At 42.6% G+C, this 25114-nt stretch overlaps 1 long non-coding RNA gene across 3 annotated transcripts; it reads left to right on the forward strand.

The window, feature by feature from the left end:
• Positions 1 to 6: 6 nt before the first annotated feature.
• LOC104969159 (uncharacterized) lies at positions 7 to 20037 on the forward strand. Of its 3 annotated transcripts, XR_003035590.2 has the most exons (5): positions 7 to 1974; positions 3445 to 3538; positions 11798 to 11900; positions 13199 to 13326; positions 16114 to 20037. It is a non-coding gene; the product is annotated as an uncharacterized lncRNA (long non-coding RNA). The 3 variants fall into 3 exon arrangements; XR_003035588.2 differs by lacking the exon at positions 11798 to 11900; XR_003035589.2 differs by lacking the exons at positions 11798 to 11900; positions 13199 to 13326.
• Positions 20038 to 25114: the final 5077 nt, after the last annotated feature.

The following is a 25114-nucleotide window of genomic DNA, read 5'->3' on the forward strand; positions in this document are numbered from 1 at the left end:
CCCCCCCCTGCAGGCTTCAGTGTCCCTCCCAGAGGTCTATTACATCCCTTCATTCAGCTGGTTTATTATGCCCAAAGTCTGGTGATAGGCAGATCCCAGGTACTATCCCATCTCCTGTTCAGGGAAGGAAAGTCATCCACTGTGAGGGCTGGAGAGTCCGTCTTCTGTTGAAGCTCATGAGAGGAAACAGGCCTTAGAACCGGCATGGCCCTTGAAGCTGATTTCTGTGTTAACCTGAAGAATATTTAATCATGACACTCTCTAATCTATTATATACTCAAAGGAATCCCTAATACTTCCTACCTAAATGAGATTATCATCAAAAACCCTTCCTTAAACACTCCACAAGGTTATTTAAAGTACCTACCTCACTCACAATTCCACCCCAGTCACCTCAACAATATGTATACAAATATGACTCAAGGTAAAGGAAAGACAGCACCTAATCCCACCATAGAAAAGTAACCAAAACCACTGCTGTGTGGAGACTGTCTTCTAAGAAATACAGAAAAGAACATTCTCCTCCTGTTCTCGTTTGTGCCACACACTAATCGTCCTACATCTCCCAAGCTTCTTAGGGTGTGCAGTGTTTTAATCGGCCAACTCTCCCAGTCTGAATTAAATCCATACCAGACCTAGATGCTGGCACCTTCTACAAGCATTCTTTGCCCCCTTCCCTTCACTGGCACCCCCCGCCCCTTCCAAAATTGTGCCAAAGATGTAATTCCCAATCTTCGTCAAACTCCTTCCTGAGGCGACTCCCGAGAGCACTTTCCTGAAATGCTAGAGGCCCGAATGCTACCACCAACAGCCCCAGTGATGTTCCAATTTTTTCAATCCAGTGGCCCACCCCGGCCGCCCCTTCCCTTCTAAGTTTATTCCTACACACACACACACACACACACACACACACACACACACACACGCACGCACGCGCCTTTCCTTCCTGTAGGGGCGTGGCGTCCACAAGAACGACCCCCCCCACCCCCCCAGCCAAGAATTTGACTCCTCCCACCCTTCTCCCTGGAACCCCTTGCTCTGTGTTCACTGGGAAAGAGGGTAACAACGCGACCCTCTCTAGACTCTGACCCCCGCACCCCTCTGCGGCCCAGACGACCCTCGCCCTATCTGCGCTGGTTCTTTACCTGGGTCCCGCCCACCCAAACTCGGCAGGTATCCGCAGCCCGCCCCTGGTCGAACTCCAGGCCCCAGGCCGGGTCCCCACTACCGGCCCAGGCCCCACCCCCTCGACCCCCGGCGCCCGGCCCTCCCCTCGCACTCCTTTCCCCCTCCCACCATCTACCGCAGCCACTTCCGCCCGTCCTCCGGAAGTGGGTCCGCGGCAACTGCCACCTCCCGTCATCCCGCCTTATCGCCCCCCGCCTATCACCATCGCCACCAAGGGAGCACGGAACGTGACTCTGCAGGACTTGAGGTTGTTCTGCAGTTACTATTCACAGAACTGGAGAAGAGGTGTGGGCAGGACAGAGTGCGGGTGAGAAAGGACATGGGGACAAGAGTAAAGGCTGGGCAAGAAGGGGCGGGGCAGTGTGGCGGAAAGCCGGAGCTCGCGTCACGTCGAGCCGCGCGGGAAGAAGAGCGCATGCGCATGACACCTCGGCCGGGTGAAGTTTGGTGCTTGGACAGCTTCGCCAGGCCGGACTTGGGCGGGAAGGGGGCGGAGCGAGAGCCCGGAAGTGGGGGCGGAGTCGGCCAGGGGCAGTCTCGCCAGGCCCCCAAGGTTTTACTGTCACAACAACATGCCTCTTTGGGGTTCTGAAGAAGGCCTAAGCTGGCCCACTCTCTGGATTCGAGTCCTGGTGAGAAGCAATTCTGGAAGCACCAAGGCCTGTGTTCACCCGTTCCTACGCTGAGAGCTCTGTAGCAGTACTAGAAGAAAGCTGTTTTGTTTATTGCTCACTTTTCTCGCTGCATCTCTAACGGAGGCAGGACCTTCCTGGGTCTACTCATACAGTAAGCTCTACTCCCCCTCCCACCCCCAGGACAACTCTGTTCTACACGCATTGTGCGAAGCCCTTGTCAAGTATCAGTGTTAGTACGCACAAGTCTGAACCATGGTTACCGTTCTCTGAACAGCACAGAAGTTTTGCAGAGGTTAGATGGCTAGAAAGTGATAGGGGCTGATAGCGAACCTTCCAGTCTGTGACACTGACCTGTGTTGCCACTATCGTGTGCAAACAGTCTCCTCTTGAACCTTTCCACACCTTCAAACATTAGACTTCCAGTTTCCAAAATTGCCCTGGTTGATTTTTCTCTAAATGTATTGGTCAGACCTGTTCTTGACTTAAAACTGCATGCAAAAGCAGCTACTACTAATTTTTGTTCATATGTCGTCTACTTAATGACATGTTCTAGAATTTTGCCAGGGCTGTGGTTGACTTTGCAACCTTTGTTTTTTTCCCCTTTTATTGAAAACTGGAACTTAGTCTGTAGTCTTCTGGAATATCTTCTTTGATACTGAACTGCTAAAATCCTTGGAATTTTCATATGTGATAAGAGTACTAGGAGGCTCTTTTGTTATAATATTTGACCTTTGATCTTAGTTCCTGCCACAAGGCCACAAAAACCCTTGGCATTTCCTGGGTGATAGGAATGTCATTTCTTCTAATGAGCAACTTTGTGTGGGCTCCTAGACAGCTTCTGAATGGGAGCTGATCATTGGAAAGATCAAGCTACGATTAGAAAGTTGGAATTTTTTAGCATCTCCCTCCTGCACCTTTCCTTGTGGGAAGGCTTCCCTTGTGGCTCAGCTGGTAAAGAATCCACCTGCAATGCCGGAGATCTGGATTTGATCCCCTGGAGAAGGGAAAGGCTACCCACTCCAGTATTCTGGCATAGAGAATTCCATGGACTATAGTCCATACTGTTGCAAAGAGTTGGACACTACTGAGTGACTTTGATTTCGTTCACATGCCACCCCCTACCCTTGCCATCGTATTGAGAGGAGAGAAGGGTTGAAAATGGAGCTAATGATAAATCATGCTTAGGTGATGAAGCATCCTTTAAAATTCCAACAAAATGGGGGTTCAGAGAGCTTCCAGGTTGGTGAACACATCCACAAACTGGGAGGGTGCAACACCCTCAACTCAGGAAGACAGAAGCTCCTGTGCTTGGGACCTGCCCCCCCCCATGCCTTTCCCCTTCCCCCGCCCCCATATCCCCCACCCCAGGCCTTGACCTCTGTATATCATCTGGCATTCATCTATATCCTTTAATAAACTAATAAACATGGATAAGTGTTTCCCAGAGTTCTGTGAGTTGGTCTAGCAAATTACTGAATCCTCCGGGTATGAAGCCACAGGAACCTCCAGGTAGAACAGAAGTTAGGAGTAACTTGGTGACTTACTACTTGTAATTGGCATCTGAAGCAGAGTCAGTCTCATGGTACTGGTCCCTAACCTGTGTTATCTGATGTTATTTCAGATTGTGTCAGAACTGAGTTAAATTGTAGGACAACCAGCTGGTATCCCAGAGAACTGCTTGGTGGGAGAAAACGCCCATGCATTTGGTGGCAGAGGTAAAGTATTCTGTATGAGTAGTAATGAAGACATGTAGGAAAAAGACTGGGTTTTTTAGTACGTACGTTAATCTGACTTGCTGTTAACATCAGACTGAATCCAATAGGAACTACTAATTTTAGGCAATCATATGTCATCCATTTAATGACATGTTCTAGGATCTCGCCAAGATTATGGAAAGATTTACAGCCTCTGTTTCCCACCCCACCCCACCCCATCACCCTTTTGAAAATTGTAACCTAGGTTCCAGTTTCCTGGAATATCTTCTACCCACACAGTTCCTCCAGAATATTAGCAGTGACCAAGTTGCATATTTACAGTACTGGGAATGTAATAGTTACTAAGTCAGGAGTCTTGAAATGATTTTTTTATTTGGAAAGATGTCATAATATTAGAGGAGAAGGCAATGGCACCCCACTCCAGTACTCTTGCTTGGAAAATCCCTTGGACGGAGGAGCCTGGTGGGCTGCAGTCCACGGGGTCGCTGAGGGTCGGACACGACTGAGCGACTTCACTTTCACTTTTCACTTTCCTGCATTGGAGAAGGAAATGGCAACCCACTCCAGTGTTCTTGCCTGGAGTATCCCAGGGACGGGGAAGCCTGGTGGGCTCCCATCTATGGGGTCGCACAGAGTCGAACACAACTGAAGTGACTTAGCAGTAGCAGCATAATATTAGAAACAGTCTTAAGACAAAATTTATATTGCTGTCAACCTCACATAATACAGTTCTACAGATAACTTCCTGATACTTTCACAACCCCAAATTTACTCCACTCAGCTGGCTTTCTTATTGGAATTAATGGTAACACCACTTCATTTGTTCAGGCCATAATGCTGAGAGCCATCCTCATACTCCTCTCTTACAACCCTTGTCAATCTGTCTGAAAATCCTCTTGGCTCTATCTTCAAACCATGTCTCAGGTTCAATACCTCGGTATTCTCACAGCCACCTTCATCCCACACCTGGACAACCCAGGTCCCTCTATCCTTACTTCCCTCCTCCAGTAGCCTGGTCTTCACACAGCAGTCAGAGTGATCCTGGCATTTTTCTGCTTAAAACCCCACAGTGTATCCCCAGTTCAATTGGAATAAAAAGCCAGTCCTTTCAGTAGACTACAGAGCCCAATACCAACTGGCCTGCTTTCTCCTGATGGGCTTTGCTCACTCTGTCTCAGCCACACTACCTTCATTGCTATTCCTTGGGGAGTATTTCTAGTGCAAAAGCTCTAGCTGTTCTCTCTGCTTATCAGTTCATCAGTCAGTTCAGTTGCTCAGTCATATCTGACTCTTTGCAACCCCATGGACTGAAGCATGCTAGGCTTCCCTATTCATCACCAACTCCTGGAGCTTGCTCAAACTCATGTCCATCAAGTCAGTGATGCCATCCAACCATTTCATCCTCTGTCAGCCACTTCTCCTCTTGCCTTCAAATTTTCCCAGCATCAGGGTCTTTTCCAATGAGTCAGTTCTTTACATCAGGTGGCCAAAACATTGGAGTGTCAGCATCAGTCCTTCCAATGAATATCCAGGTCTGATTTCCTTTAAGATTGACTGATTTGATCTCCTTGTAGTCAAAGAGACTTGCAAGAATCTTCTCTAACACCACAGTTCAAAAGCATCAATTCTTCAGTGTTCAGCTTTCTTTATGATTCAATTCTCACATCCATGCATGACTACTGGAAAAATCATAGCTTTGGCTAGACAGACCATTGTTGGCAAAGTAATGTCTCTGCTTTTTAATATGCTGTCTATGTTTGACATAGCTTTTCTTCCAAGGAGGAAGTGTCTTTTAATTTCATGGCTGCACTCACCATCTGCAGTGATCTTGGAGCCCAAGAAAATAAAGTCTGTCACTGTTTTCCATTGTTTCCCCATCTATTTGCCATAAAGTGATGGAACTGGATGCCATGATCTTTGTTTTTTTTTTTTAATGTTGAGTTTTAAGCCAACTTTTTCACCCTCCTCTCACTTTCATCAAGAGATTCTTCAGTTCCTCTTCACTTTCTGCCATAAGAGTGGTATCATCTGCATATCTGAGGTTACTGATATTTCTCCTGGCAATCTTGATTCCTGCTTGTGCTTCATCCAGCCCAGCATTTTGCATGATGTACTCTGCATGGAAGTTAAATAAGCAGGGTGACAATATACCGCCTTGACATACTCCTTTCCCAATTTGGAACCAGTCCATTGTTCCATGTCCAGTTCTAACTGTTGCTTCTTGACCTGCATACAGATTTCTCAAGAGGCAGGTAAAGTGGTCAGGTATTCCCATCTCTTGAAGAATTTTCCACAGTTTGTTGTGATCCACACAGTTAAAGGCTTTGGTATAGTCAATAAAGCAGAAGTAAATGTTATTCTGGAACTCTCGCTTTTTATATGATCCAACAGATGTTGCAATTTGATCTCTCTGCTTATAAAGCTCCTATTCTGGATATTTTCATTACTCAGATATTTCCTCAAATGTCACCTTCTCGGTGAGGCCTTCCCTGACCAACCTATTTAAACCCTGGCCCTTACCACAGCATTGCCAGTATCCCTTTGTTGTTGTTCAGTCGCTCAGTCGTGTCTGAGTCTTTGCAGCCCATCAACTGCAGCCTGTCAGGCTTCCCTGTCCTTCACCATCTCCTGGAGCTTGCTCAAACTCATGTCCATTGAGTCAGTGATGCCATCCAACCATTGCATCCTCTGTCGTCCCCTTCTCCTCCTGCCTTCAATCTTTCCCAGCATCAAGGTCTTTTCTGATGAGTTGGCTCTTTGAATCAGGTGGCCAAAGTACTGGAGCTTCAGCTTCAACATCAGTCCATCCAAATGAATATTCAGGATTGATTTCCTTTAGGATTGACTGGTTTGATCTCCTTGCAGTCCAAGGGATTCTTAAAGAGTCTTCTCCCAACACTACAGTTACTCTCCCTCACTCTGCTCCATTTTTTCAGTAGCACTTATCAACTCCTTCCATATTTATTATGCTTTACTACTTCCTATCTGCCTCTGCCTGCTTGAATGTCAGTTCCCTGAGAGGAGGCATGTTTGGCTGTTTGGTTCCTTGCTATATCCCAAGTGCCTGGACAAGGGTATGCTCAGCACTTAGTAGGTGCTCAGTAAACATTTGTGAAATGAATGAATGAATGAACTTGAACAATTATTTTCATGATGGAGTATTGTTATCTGGGCCTTTCTTACCTGCAGATACATGAACATAGTGGTAAGCATACTATGCATATTTTGTATATGATATTTTTATCATCATACCATAAATACTATCATGTTTCTAAATATTTTCAGAATTACAACCACTTTTTCTTTTTAAATGTACTTAAACTTTTTGCATGCTTGTTATTATTTTTCAGACAATAGACTTGTTCAAAGGAAAAGTTAATTATTTCCCACCTCCACTTATCCTGCTGAAAGGAACCACTTTCAAATTTAGTGGATATCTTTCCAAATATTTTCTCTATACATACATATAAATATGTAACATGTACAGATTTCACAGTTCAAAGACAAGTATGTAACTTTATTTTCTGTAACACAAGCCAGTTTCTATTTTAGGCCTCACTTACTCTGATAGCAGAAAAACTAAGTGTAGTTAACTCAGAATAAATGTTCACACTTCATGATTTGCTTATGTATTAATGATCAGTTATGGTTTAATTCAGGCTTAATCCACCTGCAATGTGGGAGACCTGGGTTTGATCCCTGGATTGGCAAGATCCCCTGAAGGAGGGCATGGCAACCCACTCCAGTATTCTTGCCTGGAGAATCCCCATGGACAGAGGAGCTTGGCAGGCTGCAGTCCATGGGGTTGCAAAGAAACGGACCCAACTGAACGACTAAGCACAGCACAGCATGGTTTAATTCTAGTGAACTTGTTCTTTTCTCCTTTCACCTTTATATAATTACCAAGTTTTTTAAAGTTATTATAAAAGTATATATTCATTGCAGAAAAATTTTGTTGTTGTTCAGCTGCTAACAACAGCTGTCTGCCTCTTTGAGACCCCGTGAACTGCAGTATGCCAGGCTTCTCTGTCCTTCACTATCTCCCTGAATTTGCTCAAACTAATGTCTGTTGAATCAGTGATGCCACCTCCTCTGCTGCCCGCTTCTCTTGTCCTCAGTTTTTCCCAGCATCAGGGTCTTCCCCAGTGAGTCAGCTCTTTGTATCTGCTGGTCAAAGCACTGGAGCTTCAGTTTCAGCATCAGTCCTTCAATGAATATTCATGGTTGATTTCCTTTAGGATGGACTAGTTTGATCTCCTTGCAGTCCAAGGGACTCTCAAGAGTCTTCTCCAACACCACAGTTCGAAAGCATCACTTCTCTGGTGCTCAGCCTTCTTTATGGTCCAACTCTCACGTCCATGCATGAGTCCTGGAAAAACCATAGTTTTGACTGTATGGATTTTTGTTGGCCAAGCGATTCTCTGCTTTTTAATACACTGTCTAGGTTTGTTAATAGCTATTTTTCCAAGGAGTAAGCATCTTAAAATAGTAAGTCACAAATAAGCAAAATAAAAACCATATGTAAAGCCAGCAGCCAGAAATAATCAATGTGTTCTGTTCATATATATGCATATTTGAGTTCCTATTATAATTAGCTTTTATTGCTTTATATATTGCAAACATTTTTTCATGTCAGAAAATACACTTCCGTGGCATTTTTAATGACTGTGTGGTCTCCCATTGTATAAATGTACCATAATTATTTTACCTGATTTTGTACATTTGGTTTGTTTCCAGCTTTTCATTTTTGTGGAATTACTTGTAGATGAACCTCTGTGCACATCCCTAATTATTTCCTCAGGATAAAACCCTTGGAACAGTTGTTAAAAGGTTGTGCTCACTGTTGAAGGCTTTTGATGGTGTTGTCAGTAGACCTACCAAATGGTGTCACTGCTTTCACTCCAGCAGGCAGAAGGATCCTTTTCTTCACATTGTGCCAACACCGTCTTAAAAGTCTTCCACATTACCTTGTTTTTCGATGTTTTCTTGAATGTTTTCACAAGTATATTTTTTTCCAACATAATATTTTTCAGGTGATAATTATTTGGGATTCATTTTAGAAATTAGATCCTCTTTTATAATTTAATAGACGACTCCTTATCTTATCAAGTATTCTTTGTATTGATTTTGGTCCAAAGCCCTATAGGGACAAAAGTCAGTTTGTATATTTGCTATTTGTGACATGTTCTTTTATTCTGGAATATATTGTAAAACTCTGACCCATAAAGAAATGGCCATATTCGTTTTCTCCTCTTATCTTATTTTACCTCTTAGCAACTTGTAAGACACTGGACTATGCACCTCTTCTTCCAACACTATTCCCCTTTAATTCCCTTGCCACCACTCTCTCCTGGGTGCCCTCCTCCCTCTCTGACTACTCCTTCTCAACCTTCCTAACCAGCTTCTTCCTCTTCCCTTTTATTCTGTACCCAACACTTTCTGTTTATGTAATGCTGTTACCGAACTTAGGTCTGGATCCTCGTTGTCCAAAAATTATTACTCAAGAAAGAGACAAATGTTTGTAAAAGGAAAGTTGCTTTTAATCAGAGTGCTGGCAATCTGAGGAGACAGTGAATTCAGTTTCCCTGCAAAGCTATCTCTGAAGATTCTGCTTGGCCATGATAGTTTGTAAAGGGGAAAAAAAGGAAATAATCTCAGTTAATCATTGAAATAGGGGCACAGAGTTGTTTCAGTTCCCAACATAAAGAAAGCTGAGAGCCAAAGAATTGATGCTTTTGAACTGTGGTGTTAGAGAAGACTCTTGAGAGTCCCTTGGACTGCAAGAAGATCCAACCAGTCAGTCCTAAAGGAAATCAGTCCTGAATATTCATTGGAAAGACTGATGCTGAAGCTAAAGCTCTAATACTTTGGCCACCTGATGCAAAGAAATGACTCAGTGGAAAAGACCTTGATGCTGGGAATGATTGAAGGCAGGAGGAGAAGGGGATGACAGAGGATGCAATGGTTGGATGGCATCACTGACTCGATGGACATGGGTTTGAGCAAGCTTTGGGAGTTGGTGATGGACAGGAAAACCTGGCATGCTGCAGTACATGGGGTCGCAAAGAGTTGGACACGACTGAACAACTGAACTGAACCGAACTGAATCCTGTTATCCTAAGATGTAAATTATGGGAATGGGTCTGGTAAGACCTTTACAACCTTGAGACATTCTTTTGATTTACTGTAATAACCAATTTAAAAAGCATATAGCTCTCTTGTTAAGACTAGCAAGGGGGGCTGTCTCCATTCCCCCTTCTGATGTCTATGTCAGAAGCTTTCTCTGTCCCTTTTTCTCTTTAATAAAACTCTGCTACACAAAAGCTCTTAAGTGATCAAGCCAGGTCCCTGGTCCCAAAGCTAAATCATCTTCTTCAGAGATCACAAATCCCACATTGTTCAGCATAAGCTATCAATGTCAAGACAAAAGGAACCTCTCAGGAGAGTTCTTTCCTGCCAGAAGCTGCTTTCAATCCCAGTATGAGTCACTTGGCTTCCATTATCAACTCCACAAATAAGCCCCCAGGCCCCTTCTCCTCATCCTCCAGGCCCATATATCCAGCTACATACTTGGACATCTCAACTGGGTCCCCTCACAGACAGCTCTAATGCACGTGTCCAAAACTGACTCACAGTATTCCTCCCAGCTCCTCTCCCAGCATTCCCCTTCTCAGTGAGTAGCTCCATCATCCCACGAAATACTTGTGCCAGAATTCCAAGTCCTTCACAAAGTTTCCACCTCTAATCAATAAACACACTCCTCAAGGTTGATCTCCCAATTACTTCATGCTGCGCTTCTCTCTGTCTCTTCCCAACCTGGGCCAGTTGTTACAGCTCATACCCTAACCATAGGGATTGGGTCACAAAGGACTCGAGCTTGGCCAGCCAGTTCCTTCCTGGAATTTACCGAACTAGGAGAAGGTTTCTGTCAGATAGCAAACCACGAGCACAAATGAAAATAGTTTCAGCTTTTCTATTTAAAGGATGAAAGTCTTGGAGGACACTTGCTCAAGATTTGTGGGCCTTGCTCAACCTTTTGACCTTCTGACATGAGTTGATGCTCAAACTATGTGCAATATATATAGTAAGTGCTCAGTAAATGTTGGTTACTATTCTTATGATTAATTCTGAAAAGTTTCAGTCTAGTACTTTTTGTTTGTTTCATTTGTTCTATTCCCATCTTAGGAATACCAGTTTTGTATATGTTGGGACTCATTTGACTACTTCCACTTCCCTCATTTTCTGGTCTTTGTTTCTTTGCCATTTGTCATGTTTTTTGAATAGTTTTTTGTGCATGCATGCATGCTTGCTCAGTTGTGTCCAGCTCTTTGCAATCATGTGAACTGTAGCCCACCAGGCTCCTCTGTCCAAGGAATTTTCCAAGCAAGAATACTGGGAGTGGGTTACCATTTCTTCCTGTAGGGAATCTTCCTGACCCAGGGTTCAAACCAGCATCTCCTGCATTGGCAAGCGGATTCTTTACCACTGAGCTACCTGGGAAGCCCCTAGTTTTTTTAGTTATACTTATTTTATTTTTGATGTTTCTAATGTTCCCAGGCAAATATCAGGTTAATACAGTTAAGTTCCCCCAATTTTCCTTAAATTTAAAATAAAATTCTAACAGTGCATACTTGGTTTTATTTTTTCATTCTTCCAAAATGTATGATTTAGTGGTTTTCAGTATACTTGATACAGTTACACAACCATCACCACTTATCCAAAACACTTTCATCACCCTTGAAAGAAACTGCATGTCCATTAGCAGTCACTCTCCTTTCCTGCCTCCCTCACCCCTATGAACCATTGATTTACTATACATCCCTATCAGCCTGTTCTGAACATTTCATATGAATATCATCAGACATGTATCTGCTTCTTAGCGTAGTTTTTAAGATTTCATCCATGTTATAGTATGTATTAGCACTTCATTCCTTTTTGTGGCTGAATAACTTTTCACTGTATATATGTTGTTTATTCATTCATCAGTTGATAGATATTAAGTTGTTTCCACTCTATAGTATCTGTTTTTGCCAGTGTAATATAAGGAATACATAAAAGGAGACTGGACTGCAGCCTCCACATAAAAGCCTACAGAATCCTCAGATGAAGAAAGGTATTTGGGAGAAATTTGTGTTTTCTGGGGAACAGTGGATGTGGGCCAGTGCCCCCCTAGATTTGGGGAAATCCCAATTTTAAATGATCTGTTAACCCTGTTCTTGTTATGCACATAATCATCACACCATGTATCTTCTGTGTCAGATGGAGACAGTCCTGACCATGGGCATGTTCTGACTTTCTCCTGTCTTCTCACTCACTCAGTCCTTGGCCTGGTTGGTATTCATTCCTGAAATACCCTCCACCTGTAAGTCTCTCTTCATGTGGGTTTTCTTAATCATTATACCATTTTCTAAAATCTGCTCTCATTAGCACTTCCAGGAGGTGAGGGTGGACTTTTCTAGAACACTGAAGACAGATAACCCCCACTGCCTTTTTTATGTCCCTTGTGGCTAAAAATAATTAACTAAAAATTGGGTGTGGGGACCTGGAGTTATACTGCAAATATGGGACTAAAGAGGATGTGACTAGCCCAGACATCTCCGTAGCTGATGTGTAAAGCTGAAGACTGTGTAGTGTGCCATAGGGAATTCAAGTGAAACCCAGAATATTAAGCAGAGACTTAGGATGAAGGTGGGGTGGTAGATGGAGGACACTTGGGAATTTCAGTTTAATCATGGGATGAAAGCTATTTAAGTACACTTAAAATCATAGCACTGCCTTGCTTTGTTTCACAGTGAAGGATGCACTTACTGCCTTGTGTCTGGTCTTTCCTTATTTAATCCTAGTATTATTTTAATTATATTACTTTGGAGCATTTCTCCCCAACTAGATTATGAGCTTCTTACAAGAAGAGACCCTGCTTACCTCATAATACTCATATGTTTCTGAATTTGTTCAATGCAGCGAACATTTACCTGCCAGCTCAGATTCTGGCTCCTCTGATTTCTGTGGACTTGGGAGATTCGGTTTCCTTTTCCAAGGCTCAGGTCGTGAAATCTGCCTTTCATTCTTGGCAAGGCATTCATGAGGATCAAGTGAAACCAAGGCTATGGGAACCCTTTTAGAACTGAAAAGAGCTATATAAGTATCTGTGGTATTTAGAAGTTTCCAGATAGCAATCAGTATGCCAGGGTGCTAGTCGTTTTGAGCTTTCAGGGGAGGACCCCTTAATGCCCTTTCCATCAGAGAACTGAGAAAGCCCTGAGCATCCCCTCCCTTAGGAAGCTGCTCCCATTTCTCACCTGGCCTCTCCTTTTTCAGGACTCTCAGAGTGTGATCATGCCACAGAGAAATCCAGTCTGCTTTTAAACACCTTTCTTTAACCATATTATAAGTTCTGATTGTCACTAGATCGGTTGGTTGGTTTTCAAATCTGTGAATTTGCATTTAAACCAGCAGCATTCTTAAGTCAGTATTCCTTTAGACCAGCTCCATCAGAAAGGGTTTTCCAGTTACCTAGTGAATATTTGAACCTTCAGATGCCAGGAAGCTGAGGTTTTCCTGTAGGGCCTCCACTAGTGGGGAGTGGTGCAGAGAGGGGAGGAGAGGGAGAAGGGCAGTCAAAGGAGAACAGTCTGAAACAGAGATGTCTTTTGCCTTCAGGATGTATCAGGTCACAGGAGAGAGGAGACTGGTTATCAAGAAAGAGCAAAAAAACTTACAAGTAAAACACTGAAGACAATGCAGGAGTACAAGAAGTATGTAAAATTAATTTGGAGTATTTCCTGAAGGTAGGTTTTGAAGGGAACCAGGAGAGAGGAATCCCTGGTTTAGGGATCATATATCCTTCTCTACTTGAAGTAGAACCTAGCTCAAATAGGAATATTTCTAATCTTTATCATCTAAACTGAGCCTGGTGCCAGGAGCTTGGATGCTGATCCTGATTGCAGTGACCAGGTTTCACACATCCCAATCAAACCCTTTAAAGCATCTCCTCATGTAGGAGCAGTTGAGAAGTACTTTTGGGGAAAACAATTTTAACGAATACCTCCAAAGCAAAACTATAACCTCATCATAATTCCTTTATTTCTTTTGAAATGGGTTTTAAACCAGAATAACTATTTCTAATTGTTAGAAATATTTTAAATAATTGTCAGTAATAATCTTTACTAATCATGAAAAGAGAAACACATGCATTAGTCTTTTTCAAAGTATCATTTCTGATCTTTTGCTCAGTATGTGAGTTGCTGTTTTCCACCTTATTTTGTGATAAAGGTGTGGTACTCATGTTCCCCACCCCCATGCCCCCCAAACCAATACTAGACTCCTCTAGAATAGTGGAAGAACAGAAGTTAAAGGCAACCCTACACTCCCAGCAAACACTCATCAGGTATCACCTGGAAACCGTTCAAGGCAAAAACCAAAAATGTTTAAGGGGCCTCTAGCTTCTTGGAGTTAATAATCCATTCTGCCTACTGCCTCCCAGTTATTTCACTGCTATATGACAGTCACCTCTGCATTGTATCACGCACTGATTTCATTCCTGGTAACTGTTGAAGGACTGACCTTTTCAGATGATTGGCGCTTCTAAATAAATCAGATCCATTTGAGGTCATGTCTGGGGGAATATTAAGCTTGCATTCTCACATGCCTTCTTGAGTGGGTGAAAAACAATTGGAATTTCTGTACAGAATTGGGTGTGATGTATGAAATGGATCCTGTTACTCAGCTGCAACCCAGAGTGAGGCAAATATCTCAAGAAAAACATTTGATATGCATTTTTCTGGGCTTTGTCAATACCTGAAAACAAGAGGCAGTTTCTTCCAAGGAAGAGATCATGGATGGTTGGTCTGAGGAACACAGAGATTCCAGATTGATTTCCCCTCCCTCAGCTTGGGGTGCCACATCTTCCTTATCCACCCACCAAAGTCCTCGGAAGTATTCTATTACTAGCTCAAATGCCTCTTCCTCCTTGAAACCTCAGTCACTGTCAGCACTGATTTGTCTTTCCCTTGGAATTCATTGTGGTACAGCTATCCCTAGTGTTACTCCTTTCCTCATCTCTCAGTTTCACCTCACCCCCAGCAGTATCTTGAGAGACTCCAGTGGAGTATGAACAGCTGCAGGATGCAGCAGATGTGAGCAGCCACAGAGGAAATCGAAGTCTCAGTGAAATCCTATATGGAAACCCAGGCAAGCTGTGAAATCGAAATTAAGAAAGGTAGAAAAAAAATGTAAAATGTTGAAGATTTAGCCTGATAAATTTTGAGCAAAAGAAGAAAGAAACATGATATAGTGGATAAGGCAGAACTTTGGGCTCAAATCTGAGTGAAGTTTACAAAGTCCACTCAACCAGATCCCTAGAGGAGAGATAGAGCCAAGAAAATGTTAGAAACTTGGTTGTAGATTTTACAAGATTGAACCAAGAGGGCCAAGTCTGTGGGGTAATGGAAAATAGAGTAGGCACTCCAAGAATAATACATTGTTTTCTCATTTAAAAAGTAAGGAAGCACAATCTGAAAAGTATGGGAAAGTGCAAGTTTAGGCCTGCGTTGAGAGATGCCATGGCATATCATTATGCCTTGAGTTCAGCTGCCACCTCCGCCACAAAGTTCTGTGCCCATGGGCAATTCTTTAACCTCTCGACGCCTAAGTTCCTCTACCTGCCAAATGGGAAATGATAATGGCCACCTCATGGTATTCTTGTAAAGACTGGAGGAGTTGCCAAAAATGGTGCCTGGTACATAGTGAGTACTATGTTATTTTATTACACATGAAATTTGAAAGTTCTCCTTGGTGATTTATTTGGAATCAATAAACTTTAGGAATAACCTTATCAAATTTTTCATAAATGATGAAACACAGTGTGATTATGTGACCTTTATAAGCCATTTGAATTGCATTTTATTATCCACCAGTCTCTTTAGGTCATTTTTAAATGACTTCATGTATTTAAATCTTGTCTTCCAGTATGACTCTTGAATGCAGGAAGTTCTGTCTTAACCTTATGTGACACAATGTGAGGCACATATATCAGAGCTTACTAATACCTGTTAGTTCCTTTAAAATGCAAACTTTCAAATGTACCCCAATGACAGTCATTTACACATTAGCAATAAGTTTCTTTCTTTGTAAGTATTTATTTGGCTGTTAGTTGTGGCACTCAGGATCTTCAGTCTTCCTGTGGCATGCAAACTCAGCTGTGGCATGTAGGATCTAGTTCCCAGACCGGGGATCAAACCCAGGACGCCTGCGTTGGGAGCATGAAGTCTTAGTGAAGCCACTGGATCACCAGGGAAGTCCCAGCTTCTTTCTTTTTTAATGCCATCTTGGAAAACCCAGATGTCCCTGGTAGAAAGGTCTGGATAAGTAAGTGTTAACAAAGGGAGAGAAGACCCCAGAAGGAAATGTGGCTGCGGCAGCAGATCTTGCTGGGTCTCGATAGAGGAAATAAAATGTGTTTACTGAAAAGTTTTATGAAAACAAAACAGAAGGTATAACAAGGACCATGACTCATACTTTTCAACTGCCCCCTCTGTCCAGCTATGGCAGGCTCCTTTTCATGTGTTTTTCCGCAGATGTTGGGCCCCTGTCCTCAGGCTCACAGCCCATTGAAGAAACTGGTCAGCAGCTTCGAAAAACAACCCAGGGCATGGAAGAAGGCCCTGCAGGGCCCCAGAGCTCAGAACTTGACCTGAAGCTTTGACCAGGAGGTAACATTTGTCCTTCCTATTAACCAAATGTAAGGGACCTGTTGGAACAGCAAGGACACAGGGAGGATCGAATCATTTCACTAAACCATCCATTTGTGAGCCGTTTCAAATTTACCGATTTCCTGCTGGGGCAGTGGGAGAGGGAAAATGAGAAGAAAAACCAAGTCCAGTGGTCTTAATTCTGAGGGCCTGCATGGGGCAGAGAATATGCTTTGATGGAAAGGCAAGACTTTTCTCTGGGATATGTAGAATTGGAGGCAAGGGGAAGCAGGAGGGAGGTTGGGAATGTAGGCTCTGGAGGAGGGAAGTAGGAAGTGAGTTCTGTCCTCCCAGTGGGCTTTCCCTCCCCAAGCAGATCACTAGCACAGACGGGAGTGACTATTAGGAGAGATGGGGGTTCCGTTCAAAAGCTGGATGGGCTGGTGACTGTCCCTTTGCCACAGAGCTAGAGTGGCAGTGCAGCATGCATCCCAGAGGTCTGGCATGCCAAGCTCCAGGAGGACCCCAAGGTCAAGTGGACAGAGCAGGAACAGGGTTTGTGCCATCTCGCCAATCTACTGCCCTGTCTGAGAGGGTGCTCTCCAGATGAGGTCCATCAGGGGCCTGTGGGGTGTGTAGCCAGCAATGAAAACTGAGGGGAGCAGAAGGAGGCTGAGCCAGATGTTCCCCCTTCTTCCCAGCAACGATGCCCACATCCTGTCCAGCCTACATCCATCCATCAGATTTAGGAACTTCAAAGTAGAGACAGGGTGTACAGCCAGTTGAGTTGCCAGATAAAACACAGGACACCCAATTAAATTTGAACTAAAGACAAACAAGGAATAATTGTTATTGCATGAGACATACACTAAAAAAAGACTATTCCTTGTTTATCTGAAATTAAAATCTTACTGGCTGTCCTGATTTTTTTAAATTGTTTTGCTAAATCTGGTATTTCGATTAACAGGACAACATGCTAAATGAATCTCAACATTTTTGAGGATGGTATTAAAGTAATAGGGTCTTGTCATGTCTGGGCAGTTGTAGGAATTTCCAGAAGTGGTGCTGAGTTCTCCAGGCTCTGGGATTTTGTTACTGACTCCCAGGTGACAGTTTCCTTTCCAAGCACTTGGCCCCTCTTCCCTCTGGGAGCTATGAGAGAAAAGAAAAAAGAAATATACTATACAAGCTGATTTGATGGGCCAGCCAAAGGAACTGGCAGTAACTCAGGGGTTTCAAACTGTGGGTCACAACTCCTGCAGGTTGTGAACCCAGGTCATGCCAGCATGAGTAGGGGATAGGGTGGATTAGGGAAGGGGATCAGAGTGTACAGCCTGTATTTTTTTTTCAACTGCTCTCCCTTTTTAATCAATTTTACACAATGATATTGTACATGAGTAATCACAGTAAGAGACAGGATGGGTTTCCTATACACATACAAGACGTACAAGCTCATTCACTGAGGCTTTTAGAGGGTTTTATCAGTACAAAACTTGTTAATACAGGTGAAGCCCAAGAATACAGTAAACATGACAGAACATCAACTCAGCAGAGGTGAATTCTTAAGGCGTTTGTCTCCTGCCCACACTGTCTGCCATGAACCAAGTATAGAGGACTTTCTCTCTCGGGTATTTAACCTTTGATGAGCACAGGCCTGTGGGACATGCAGCTTCACAGTGAGCCCACAGCTCAACCACACCAACCTTGACACAAGCAAAGGATATCTTCCTTTCTCAAGTATTCTCAAGAGTAAAAAAGCTATTCCTGGTCACCCTACTCCTTTGGGTAACCTACATTCTAAAATATATGATTATTAATCTGGTAACATTCTCAAGCATTTTTGGCAAGATATCTCAAATATCTCATCACTGTTCATCTACTCACTAAAAATTCTTTGAGCTTCATAAAGATTGTTTCTGATTTTCCCCTCAAAGTATGACAATTACATACAGAATAAACGTGCTAGAGTTAACAGAACTAAACAGAGGGCAGACTTTTCCTTACAAAATAAAGCAGTAATGGAGATATAAGAGAATAGTCTAGTATACACATTAATGGAGGAAGCTGAGTCCACTAATGATTCTGTCACTTCTACCCAGTCCACTAACAGTTCTGAGCGAGTGTGTTTCTACTTTCCTTTTTCACACCCAATCTCATTAGCCACAGGAACTGTTAAAAGTTCACAATGTTGACCTTCACTTGGCCCATGGAATTCCCATGATACGCAATGGGGAAACTGCCCACCAGCCCTCACAGTCAGCTACTGCTTCCCATGGCCAGAGCTAGACCTCATCACTGCCTGGGATGGATTTTAGTTCTCTCACTTACATACCTCAGGAACATAGAGGTTCAAAGACTACATTAAACAAAGGCTTGCAGGACACATTAGGGAAAGAAAAACCCATGCATCACATCCACATCTATTTTCCATCCTTCACAAAGCCTAACCCTCTTAAAACAAAACAGGCTTTTGTAAGCAGGTTTTTAAAAAGATAAAGCAGGAGAAATCAGTAACTGGCTGTGATTTGACCTAAAGTAGAGAAAGAAAACAAAATGTTTGCTAGATTTTAAAAATGACAATTTTACAAAGACAATCTTCAATCTGTAATTTTATTACTTAACTGTCTCTAGAAGCAGAGTATTAATACAAAATAAAAACTGATTTTTTCATTAGACAATTCCACAAAATTTCAATAAACATTTAACATTCATTATTTTAGTAAATTTTATGTAATAATCCGTGACTACCGAAGGTTTCCTATGTGTGATTTTATACTTTTGCACAATTCTTCATATAAACTAGGTACTGGGAGGAAGTGTGGTAAGAAGCAGCCAAAGGACAGCTGTTCCTCTTTCCTGAAAGTAAAATCAAATTACTATCTATCTCACACCCACCACTGCCATGCACACAGTTGTTAGTTGCTGAGTCGTGTCTGACTCAGTGACCCAGTGGACTATAGCCTGCCAGACTCCTCTGTCCACGGGATTTCCCTGACAAGAATATTGGAGTGGGTTGCCATTTCCTTCTCTACTGCTTGTATTTTATCTCAAAAAAATCTTGTATCTCTGAGTTATTGTGTGTATACATGACTAACAATATTTCTTACTGTAGTCAGGTTCCAAAATGTTTGAAAGACACTAATGATGATGTTGAGGCTTGCAGGACATTATTGTGAAAACTGTTGGATCAACAGCCAGGATGAGTTGGTTTCACACCCATGGGTTAGGGTAAGCTTTGCCTTGTTCTGGAGAAATCACCCCCTGGAACCATCTTATCTTTTCATGGAATCTTCAGTCCCTGCATATAAATGGCCAATGCTTAATTTAAATCATTTAAAGTTCCCAGGTTTGTTCATTTTGTTTACTGTACTGTAATAACTTATTAAAAACTTACATGGAATTGAACATTGTTGCACCTGGTCTTAGGCATTAAATATGTTATAATGTGGGACTAAAGGCATTGTCCAAATGGCCATAGTGGGTTTTCTTAATTTATTTTTTTATTGAAGGATAATTGCTTTACAGAAAACCATAGTGGTTTTAACATTTGCTTTATTTCCTCCTCTAAAGGAAAGGTTTTTCACTGAAAAATCCATGGAGATTACTTGGGATAATTCCCCAAAGCTACCCTAAATGGTTTTGACAGAGTCATAATTTCTCTCATGCAAAGAATATATGATGCTTTTACTTAGAAAGTGGAAGAAGAAATGTTTGCAGTTGTACTTTGAATTTTTAAAAAATTCCTATAACAATTAGCTCTTGATTCAGAAATTATAAATAAAGCTATTTTATCATCCAGTGTCACTGAAACATTTTGTCCTGTGATGTTTTAGTTTTTATTGTTCTTAGAGATTTAATTTTTATCTTGCACTGTTTGTCGGAAATAGCTTATAAATATTAAGTCTAAATACTTATTGTCCTGTACCAATTGCTCCAACCTCTGTTTCTTCAAATTTTGTATTTATATATGAATGAAGTGGATTTGCCATGCTTTTTCAGTAGGGAGATACTGTTTGGCCATGGAATGTACAGGCTTTGGAGGCAGATACACCGGGATATGAAACTAATTCTGGCACACAGTACACTGTGACACACAACACACTATGATTTTGAAAGGCACATAACACCTTAGAGCCTCAACATCCTTAAATGTAAGATGGGGGGGAAGTACCTAACTGGAAGAGCTATTGTGGAGTTGATATGACAGAATAAAGACTGGCATGGGGAAGATAATGCTATATACTCACCAAAGTCCATTTGTGTTTCCTCTTTATGAACTTGACAGTACGTTTTAAACCTCCCTTTAATTAGTTTGCGGCTATGTGACTGGGTTATGGTGTGGGCTATTTCTAGGCCTGGCTACCTAACCTGCTCCCATAGAGCACACATGTTTTAGATCGTGTGGCTGCAAGACGAAGACTGCTCAACTCACATAAGACTGTGTAAGCAAGAAATCAACCTTTCTTTGATTCTTTCTTCTTGGTAGCTCAGCTGGAAAAGAATCTGCCTGCAATGTAGAAGACCCTAGTTTGATTCCTGGGTCGGGAAGATCCCCTGGAGAAGGGATAGGCTACCCACTTCAGTATTCTTGGGCTTCCCTGGTGGCTCAGACAGTAAGAATCTACCTGCAATGAGGGAGACCTAGGTTCGATCCCTGGGTTGGGAAAATCCCCTGGAGAAGGGAACAGCTACCTACTCCAGTATTCTAGCCTAGAGAATTCCAAATTCCATGGACTCTACAGTTAATTGGGTCACAAAGAGTCAGATATGACTGAGTGATTCTTTCAGTTTTTATTCTTTAAGGCCATTAAGATTTTGAGTTTGTTGCTACAGCATTGACTAGCCAACTCTGACCAGTGGGGCTTCTCAGGTGGCACTAGTGGTAAAGAACCTGCATCCCAATGTAGGAGGATGTAAGAGACTTGGGTTTGATCCCTGGGTCGGGAAGATCTAGAGGAGGACATGGCAACCCATTTCAGCATTCTTGCCTGGAGAATCCCATGGCTAGAGGAGCCTGGCAAACTACAATCCATAGGGTCACAAAGAGTCGGACATGATTGAAGTGATTTAGCATGCATGCAAACACTAAACAATGCATTTGAGATACTAAGTGTATTTTTCTTAAATGTAGGTAGATGTAGGTACTTGGATATAGAAACTTAGATACAGATAGAAAACAGTAAATTTTAGCATTTAAGGTATCTATGAACCTTAAAGTATAGTATGAGTCCTTTGATATATATTAAGAGTAAAAAAGAAGACAGAGTATATACCATGTCACATTTTGTGTAAGAAAGAAGGGAAAATCAAGATATACATATGTATTTGCTTATTTTTGCCCCCCCGCCAAAAGAAAGTATAGGAGAAGAGAAAACAGAAACTGATAAAAATGATTACCTATAAGGGGTAGATTGGAACAGAGTGGAGATGGTGTTCATGGGAGTGAGACTTCTCTGACTAAATATGTTTATACAGTGTTGATTTTTGAGCCATAAAGTTTATGTATTCAGAAAGAGTAAATCATAAAAGGAAAATGCCCTAAAGTTGGACCTTAAAAGAAACACATGGCCCAACTCTAAATAAAATTGGTCATTCAACCAGCAATGAAAAAGAAGCTTATTTGGGATAAACTAAACACTCTTCCAGTTGAGCTATTTCAAATCCTGAAAGATGATGCTGTGAAAGTGCTGCACTCAATATGCCAGCAAATTTGGAAAACTCAGCAGTGGCCACAGGACTGGAAAAGGTCAGTTTTCATTCCAATCCCAAAGAAAGGCAATGCCAAAGAATGCTCAAACTACCACACAATTGCACTCATCTCACACGCTAGTAAAGTAATGCTCAAAATTCTCCAAGCCAGGCTTCAGCAATATGTGAACCGTGAACTTCCTGATGTTCAAGCTGGTTTTAGAAAAGGCAGAGGAACCAGAGATCAAATTGCCAACATCCACTGGATCATGGAAAAAGCAAGAGGGTGCCAGAAAAACATCTGTCTCTGCTTTATTGACTTTGCCAACTCTGTGTGGATCACAATAAACTGTGTAAAATTCTCAATGAGATGGGAATACCAGACCACCTGACCTGCTTCTTGAGAAATCTCTATGCAGGTCAGGAAACAACAGTTAGAACTGGACATGGAACAATAGACTGGTTCCAAATAGGAAAAGGAGTACATCAAGGCTGTATATTGTCACCTGGCTTATTTAACTTATATGCAGAGTACCTCATGAGAAACGCTGGACTGGAAGAAACACAAGCTGGAATCAAGATTGCCGGGAGAAATATCAATAACCTGATATGCAGATGACACCACCCTTATGGCAGAAAGTGAAGAGGAACTCAAAAGCCTCTTGATGAAAGTGGAGAGTGAAACAGTTGGCTTAAAGCTCAACATTCAGAAAACGGAGATCATGGCATCCGGTCCCATCACTTCATGGGAAATAGATGGGGAAACAGTGGAAACAGTGTCAGACTTTATTTTGGGGGGCTCCAAAATCACTGCAGATGGTGACTGCAGCCAGGAAATTAAAAGACACTTACTCCTTGGAAGGAAAGTTATGACCAACCTAGATAGCATATTAAAAAGCAGAGATATTACTTTGCCAACAAAGGTCTGTCTAGTCAAGGCTATGGTTTTTCCAGTGGTCATGTATGGATGTGAGAGTTGGACTGTGAAGAAGGCTGAGCACCGAAGAATTGATGCTTTTGAACTGTGGTGTTGGAGAAGACTCTTGAGAGTCCCTTGGAGTGCAAGGAGATCCAACCAGTCCATTCTGAAGGAGATCAGCCCTGGGATTTCTTTGGAAGGAATGATGCTCAAGCTGAAAGTCCAGTACTTTGGCCACCTCATGCAAAGAGTTGACTCATTGGAAAAGACTCTGATGCTGGGAGGGATTGGAGGCAGGAGGAGAAGGGGATGACAGAGGATGAGATGGTTGGATGGGATCACTGACTCGATCGACGTGAGTTTGAATGAACTCTGGGAGTTAGTGATGGACAGGGAGGCCTGGCATGCTGCATTTCATGGGGTTGCAAAGAGTTGGACACGACTGAGCAACTGAACTGATCTGAACTGAAACACTCTTAATTCTGACTGCACATACATTTTATTGGAAAAGAGGAATGTCCAGTATAAGAGGGGAAAAATAAAGGAGAATTTAAGAAAAACACTGTTAAATACCAATAACAATATAAACTCATATAATTCATATTCCACCTCCTTGCTCTCCATACATATACATATGAAATAGTTGTGCTCCTGAAGGATCCTAAAAATTATATTCTAGTGACAATGAGCCTACCTAGTCCCCTTATTTTGCATTTCCCAATAAAATAACTGCCACAGGCAAGGATAATCAAATGGTACTACAATCACTACAGGAAAGGTAGTTGGGCAATAGGTTATTCCCACAGGGGCGGAGTACCACTTCACAGATCATTACTAATTTCAAAGGGAAAGTTGTTCCTTTGATACCCGATGCAATGTATGCCCCCACACACATATGCATGTGGCCTTGCCTGTCCCTGGGGACCCACTTGCCCAGACTGCTGGGTAAAGTGGCCCAGTGACAGTTGTAAAGCTCCAGCCTCCACCTTGTCACCTCACCTCCTACGACAGATGTCCCTGCTTTGACATGGCTGTCATTACACCTACCAGAGTCAAAGCTGCAGCAGCTCCCATGCCTGGGTCCAAAGCAGTGGGACCCATGGAGGCCCTGGTTTTTCCAGTAGCTGCCCAGAGGCACCTGGTAACACAGCCAAGACGTACAAATGCATCAACACCCCATAGGAGTGTTGATTCCCCAGATGAGTCCTCCAGGATGTGATGGTGTCACGCAGCAACTCCAAAGATGTCCCACATGACAAAGTGACAAGCAGGCCACTTGTGAAGTCATTGGCAGCTCAGCAATAAATCACTTTTTATTTGTTTGCCTCCTTTTCTGCCTCAATTCTTACCCCCTCCCTTTTTGCTCCCATGAGATTGTACTCATTATAAAACACTAGCATGTAAACTTTGCCTCAGTCTTTGTTCCCAGGCAGGTGCTTCTCTGTGGAGGTATGGCAGTCACCATCTCCACCCAGTCACCATCAGGGTCACCAGTAGTGGAAAAACCCAACATATGGACCTCTTCATAAAATGAATGAAGATGAACCTTCATGAGGTGGAACTCTTCAGAATGCTCTGAAGCATTCTTGCAAACAATGTTTAACCCCAAATGAATCAAGCTTCCAGATCTAATTTCCATTTTAAGGGCAACATAGGCTTCCCTGGTGGCTCAGATGGTAACGAGTCTGACTACAATGCGGGAGACCTGGGTTTGATCCCTGGGTTTGATCCCTGGGTTGGGAAGATCCCCTGGAGAAGGAAATGGCAACCCACTCCAGTATCCTTGCCTGGAAAATCCCATGGACAGAGGAGCCTGGTAGGCTATAGTCCATGGGGTCACAAAGAGTGGGACACAACTGAGCAACTTAACTTTCTTTTCTAGGCTTAAAAGTTAAAGAACACCATCAGGAAGAAAGCAGACACATTAAGAATGTACAACTCTATAAATCCCCTGGCCTGGACTCTTCAACAGTCAATGTTGTAAGTCAAAACCAAACAGAAGTTAAGATGGGGGAGATTTTCCAGGTTAACCTCCAGAAAGACTTCACAAACCTTGATTAGATCGTGGGGGAAACTGCATAGAAATCTTCAGGGGACAATTTAAAAAATTTAAAGTGTGGAAAATTCTTCAAGAGATGGGAATACCAGACCACCTGATCTGCTTCTTGAGAAATCTGTATGCAGGTCAGGAAGCAACAGTTAGAACTGGACATGGAACAACAGACTGGTCCAAATAGGAAAAGGAGTTAGTCAAGGCTGTATATCGTCACCCTGTTTATT

Source organism: Bos taurus, chromosome 7 (genome assembly GCF_002263795.3).
Source record: "Bos taurus isolate L1 Dominette 01449 registration number 42190680 breed Hereford chromosome 7, ARS-UCD2.0, whole genome shotgun sequence".
NCBI classification, from domain to species: domain Eukaryota; kingdom Metazoa; phylum Chordata; class Mammalia; order Artiodactyla; family Bovidae; genus Bos; species Bos taurus.